The 5,980-nt window shown below is 68.3% G+C and overlaps 1 long non-coding RNA gene across 1 annotated transcript; it reads right to left on the bottom strand.

The window, feature by feature from the left end:
- Nucleotides 1–1,001: 1,001 nt before the first annotated feature.
- Nucleotides 1,002–4,034, bottom strand: LOC140618786 (uncharacterized). The gene is made up of 3 exons (XR_012018851.1): nt 3,961–4,034; nt 2,217–2,412; nt 1,002–1,829 (listed from the first exon to the last, which is right to left on the bottom strand). It is a non-coding gene; the product is annotated as an uncharacterized lncRNA (long non-coding RNA).
- Nucleotides 4,035–5,980: the final 1,946 nt, after the last annotated feature.

The raw sequence follows: 5,980 nt of genomic DNA on the forward strand, positions 1-5,980 counted from the left end.
CGGGAGGCGTCTTGGCTCAGCGGCCGGAGGCCTGGAGGCTTTGCTCGGGAATCCCAGTCCCGGCTCCCACGGGGCCACGTCCTGCCTACGAGGGCCCTGAAATGCCCGGTACGTTGTAGTCAAGAAAATGTTCTTTGAAAGAAATTCTTTCTTGGACGATGTTGAGAAGCTCTACGCAGCCCCCAACACTCGGCACGTGGACAGTGAGCGACGGTGAGCAAGGCGGCTTGTCCTGTGCCACGGGGACGGCGTGTGCGCCTGTGGGTGGGGCGGCTCCCCTCCTGCTACTTCGCAGCCTCTGAAGAGCTCCGTGGCCGCTGGGGAAGGCGGGTGTGATCTCGGGGTGCAGCCGGCCCGTCATCCGCACCCCCGCCCCCCACCTTCTGGGGAAGCGCGGCCACTTTCGGAGCCGCTTGGACGGTGGCGCCGCTCGCACCGCAGGCAGCTGGGTCCCGGGCGCTTCTGCGTGTCGCTGCTGCTCGGTTCTGTCCAGGCCTCAGCGCTTACTGCTGGGGACACACCGGGCACACGTGCACACACTCGCCTGTGCAGGCTCCCTCATACCTGCAGGCACACGCACACACGAGGCACACGTGCACACGGTGACGTGCATGCTCACGCAGGTGCACACACACACACCCCCTCACATAGACACACCCCCCCGTCCCCGCCCCCCAGCACACAGACCCAATTCACTATCATGGCTTGGGGAGGTGGCCTAGTGTGGGCTGAGCGGGGCAGGGGAGGCTGAGGGAGGGCAGGGGTGCTGGGGGGGGTGACAGGGTCTGGCCCCTGGGGTGCACACGTGCGTCGGGGGGAGGCTTACAGTGAGGTGGTGAAGCCAGGGCTGTGGGCTCTCCGCGGCCACCCCGCAAGAGGAGGACTCAGCTCCCCCCTTCCAGGGGAGCCCCCGTCCCGTGTTCCTTCCCTGGGCCCCTGCACTCAGCCCCCTGTGCTCTCCTGCCTCGATGGGCCTCCACTGCAGCCCCCGAAGCCTGGGGTCCTGTCCCCACCCCCCCGACGTACCTTCTGTTGCCAGAGATCTGATCAGTCTCCTCCAGCAGTCTCGGTGACCGGCTCGGTACGTGGCGGCCCTGCGGGGCGTCTTCCTTCCTGGACTTGCCTTGCGACTCCCGCTCACGGGGGTGCGTGCCTGCGGCCTGCTGCCCTTCACCGCCACACACACCGCGCTGCCCGGGGCTGGACCCCAGGGACAAGGGGCAGAGGCTGCGCGGCAGGGCCGCCCGGGGAGGGACGGGTCCACCGCAGCTCCTGCGTCCAGGCTCAGTGTCGCCGGGGGTACGAACCCACCTCAGAAGGGAACTTAGTGGCTCAGGGCCGAGAGGTCTGACCTTCGGGCCGGGTCCGGAACCTCAAACTAGGTGCCCAGAAGTGTGTAGGGCCTACACCTGGCGGCTCCTTTCCTCTGGGCGGCTCCATCTGGGCCGGGCCCCCCCCCCAGGCCGGGCTAAGGTGGCAGCTGCACCAGGGCAGCAGCAGTGCACCTGCGAGAGAAAGAGGCGGGCAGGGGGGCCCGGGTGGACGCTCACGGGCCGGGCCGGGGTCACTGGAGCACGTTGGGGGTCGGGGGGAGGATCCACCGGAATCACTCGGGCTCACGTGAGAGGAACCAGAACACTCTTTGCAAGAGGAGGTGCGGGCCGGGCACACACAGAGGCCGCGTGGCACGTGGAGGCAGCCTTCGTGTGCCAAGCGTGGCACGCACGTGTGGGCTGGCCGATGCCCGGGTGGGGGGTCACGTCTCAGCTCCGCCATCCTGGGACAGCAGTGGGTGCGCATTAGCTGCCTGCCGTGCGGCTTCGACCCGACTGGTTTTAAAAAATAAGAAAAAAATGGAAACACTAGTACGTGGGTGCTCGCAACAAGAAGCAGGGGTCTTGTCAGCGTAACACGGACGACGTTAGGGCTGCCCCGGGGCTCGCGTGGGTAGATTGGAGGACGTCGTCCAGGACCGTGAGAGCCGTGAGACCGTGAGAGCATGTCCAGGACCGCTGGACATCCTGCGGCTGCCCCCGGGTGCGGTGGGTCCCCCACGACGTGTGGGCCGCTGTCCGAGTACGCGGGGTGCTGTCCCAGGAGGGTGGGTGGGAGCACCAGGCGGGGGTCCCTCCACAGGCCTCTGCTGCCAAGTGGGGGGTCAGGCCTCCCTTGTCAGCAGGCTCGCGGGGACGGCCGTGACCTGTGCTCCTACTCACCATCAGACCGGGGAGCCGAACGACGAATCACGAGACATCTCCCGCCATGCAAAGCTGGGCCGTGTGTCTCGTGGCAGGCAGGGGAGCAAGGCTGAGTCAGAAGTTTCTAGATGGAGATTCTCCGTCTTCCAGCACCAACCAGTGGACGCATGACTGATGGAGAAATCGGCATCCTGCCAACGCCAGGCTGGCGTCACTGCAGAGACACCAATGACGATGTGTAGAGACGGGCTAGTCCGTCTTCTGTGCTGAGTGCCCTGTCCTGCCCCGGGTGCCCCATCCTCACTGGGTGCCCCATCTGCACCGGGTGACCCATCCTCACCAAGAGTCCCATCCTCACCGAGTGCCCCCGTCCTGCACTGAGTGTCCCATCCTCACTGAGTACCTCATCCTCACCGGGTGCCCCATCCTCACCGAGTGCCCCCGTCCTGCACCGGGTGCCCCCATCCTCACCGAGTGCCCCCGTCTTGCACAAAGATGTCCAGCCGCAGCCCGCTGCCTCCCCCGGGAGCACAAGTGCATCTTCCGCAAACTGATCACTGTCGCCTTGGCTCTTGGGCGTCCCCCAAGCTGCCCAGCTGCTGGCGTCGGGGAAGCCGCCTGCCCTTCTGCGTCCTGCCCTCCCTCCCGATGGTCCCCGAGGCTCTTTCTGGAGCCCCTGGGGCTGCCTCTGCTGCGCCCCGTGCCCAGGGGCCTCTCACCCCGGCCTCTCGGTGGGGAGGTTGCGCCCACCAGGAGGCACTGCCGGGCAGGGCTGGACTCACACCACCCGTTTCTGTCCTGTGCGTCGCCTTTGTCCAGGTGGCCTGCAGCCTGCGGTCGAGGCCGCCCCTTGACGCCTCTCAGAGGGCGGGGTGGGGGGCACTGGGGCCTGGGTCAGCATTTGCCAGAAAAGCTGGCAATCTGTGGGGCCGCGCATGCCGCAGGGGAGCTGATGCCTCAAACCAAGGACAGAACTGTCCTCAGATAGTGGGGGCCACTCTCCCCCAGGGGCCTGGGAGCCAAAGCAAGTCATGCAGGTGTGGGGGCTCTGACCCGCCGCCCAGCTCGTCCTCCCGGGGGGCCGTGGCCGGACCCCTGCCCCCAAGGCCAGTGTCCCACGGGGAGAGGCGAGCGTGCGGGGGAGGGCAGGGCCGGGGCCGCGCCCACTGGGCCATGGGGAGAGGCGCTTCCGTGAGTGTAAAGGTAGCGCCGGCCCCTCGCGGTGTGTGCCCCACAGGACAGAGGATGGGGCGGTGCCCCCAGGTGGCCCCAGCCCTCGCGGGAGGTCGCATGCTGCCCCGGGCCTGCGACGGCTCTGCAGAAGTCCTGGTCTGCGACCGCGGGGAAGACGCCCCCACGCCTGTTCTCATCTGTGCATCAGGGCTGCCCCGTGCGGCTCCCACGGGAGGGCCAAGGGGCCAGGTGGGGCCCGGGGTTCGCAGCCTGCTGGGCGCGCCTCCATCCCCTCGCTGCACCCTTTCCTGCCCCCTGACAAGCAGTCACCACAGTGGGCAATCTGGAGGCCGGAGGGTGGGACCCTTGGGTGCAGGACGTGCTCACTGCCCTCAGGACCTGCGTCCCGAGGAGCCCGCTCCTCTCCCTCCTGGGACAGTGGCCGCAGTCCCCTGAGCATGCCTGGCTCCTACGGCCGGCCCCCCCGTGCCCAGGGCCCCAGCTGACCCCTTCCCGGCCAGCAGAGCCCCCTCCCAGAGACCCCCCAGGAGCTCCCGCCACCCCCAGAGGCCTCATCCGCGGCACTGACCTTGCAGCCAGCCTCGGGGAGGGTCGTGGCAGCTCTGGGTTTGGCACTGCTCTGGCTCTCCTCAGTCGCGTCTGCAGCAAAAGAACCACAGAGTAATAAGGACGGTGGTGCCTCTGCGTATCCCCTGTCGTCAGCCCCGCATGGGACCAGGAGCTCCTGGCCTGGGAGGAGCGCTCGGCGACAGGGCACCGCTGAAGGCTCGGGGTGGGAAGGCTGGAGGCCAGCTTCGGGGCTGGCGGGCTTGCAGAGGACCCTGGGACCCATGTGACTGACCTTCTGCACCTGCCAGCGGGGGGCGTGAGCACGCGGCCACCGTGAGCGACAGAGGCCGGCCCCCTGCGCACCCCGGGCTGGTGCCGGTGGGCCAGGGTGCAGGGACGGCTCCCCTGCCTGGGTCCCTGAGCCCCGGGACTCAGCCTCCAGCCAGAGGGAGAGAGAAAGACCCCCGAGCGGCAAGAGGGGGCCGTTAATCGGGGTCTGCACAAGTTAATGAACACGCCGGCCGGCTCCCGGCTCCTGGCGCACCTGGGGGGAGGGCGTCATACTGGGGACTCCCGGATCTGAAGCAGGCCCGCCACGCCTCTAATACGCCGTCCGCAGACGGAGCTCGGACATGGATTATTCATGCGGCGCTGTATTAATTGTATTGATATATTAATAATTAATCACGACGATGCTAATAACCACCGTCGTGACTAGTCGAGAGCTGCTGGCCCACGTCCCCCCACGGGAGGTCCCGCTGGGGATGAGCACGGTGCCCCCGAGGGGCCGGCAGCGCGAGGAAGGGGCTCTGGGGAGCGCGGCCCACGCACAGCGCCCGCCAGCCTGTTGGGGGGGGGGGGCACGGGGTCCCGGCTGCCTCCCCTCCGGCCGCGAGGCCCTTCCCCCCAGGTCCGTGGTGCCTTCTGCGGAGTGCGGCCGAGGCAAAAGCAGGCGCTCGGAGCCATGATCCCCCTGAGGGTTTGGCCGAATTTCTCTCCTTGAAAACCTCTGGACGCGATTCCAGACACTGCCGGGTTCCCTGGCACCGCTGCCCCCGCCCAGGCGGACAGGGCTCCGGGGCAGGGGCGGCCCAGGGTCCCCTCGGGGGTGAGGACCTGGAGGGCTAGGGCTCTGCTGGACACGGCCCCGGGGGGCAGGGCAGCCGCGGCTCCTACCGTGGAGCCCTCCTAACCCTTGACCTCCAGCCCCGGGCCTCGCTGCCACCCAGACCTCCCTCCTCGGCCCCATGAGGCGGGGTGGGGGGCTCAGCGGGGACCCACGGGCAAGTTGGTGTCTCATGGGGGAGCCAGGCCGGGCTCCAAACCCAGGAGCCAGGGGGCGTGTTCCTGCGGCCTCAGCCCCCCTCACCGTCTCTCCCCCCTTCCCTCCTTCCCCCCCGTCTCTCCCTACCCCCCCCATCTCTCCCCTGTGAAATGGTGGCTCCAGGAGGGTTGCTGGGTCGGTCCGCCGGAGGCCTGTCCGTTGCTGGAGCTTCTGCAGGCTTGTCCCCAAGCACACTGGGGGGCACTCAGCAGCCCCCCCCACCCACATGGGCTCATGTCCCCCACCTGCCGGGGCAGCAGGTCTCGGGCCAGAACTTGACACAATGAACACAGGTCATGCAACTTGCTTTTGTTCCCTTTGGCTCCTTTCCTCTGAAGGAGCAGAGCCCCCTGCGCGAGGATGTGGCCTCGGCTCGGGCCTGGAGGCTGGCTCTCCTCTTGGCCAGGCGGGCAGAGGCGCTGCTGAGCCCACAGGGCGGGCCTCTGCCCACAGCCGCCCCAGGAAGGGCCCCGGGTGGTGTCGCCCCAGCAGCGCTGGCCGGGCCCCCAGGGGCCACCTCGGGGACCGCAGGACGGGCGGCACAGCCCCTCTCGGGCAGCACTTCCCGTGGGTCTCAACGACCATGCTGGGAAGGTGGGGACATGAGCAGGTGGGGACTTGCTGTGGGACAGAGGTGGGGGGAGCCCTTTGGGGTCCAGGGGGCCCGTGGGACCTGGAGGCAGAGGCTTCCAGGAGAAGCAGAGGTGCAGACTCT

This window comes from Canis lupus, chromosome 26 (assembly GCF_048164855.1).
Source record: "Canis lupus baileyi chromosome 26, mCanLup2.hap1, whole genome shotgun sequence".
NCBI classification, from domain to species: domain Eukaryota; kingdom Metazoa; phylum Chordata; class Mammalia; order Carnivora; family Canidae; genus Canis; species Canis lupus.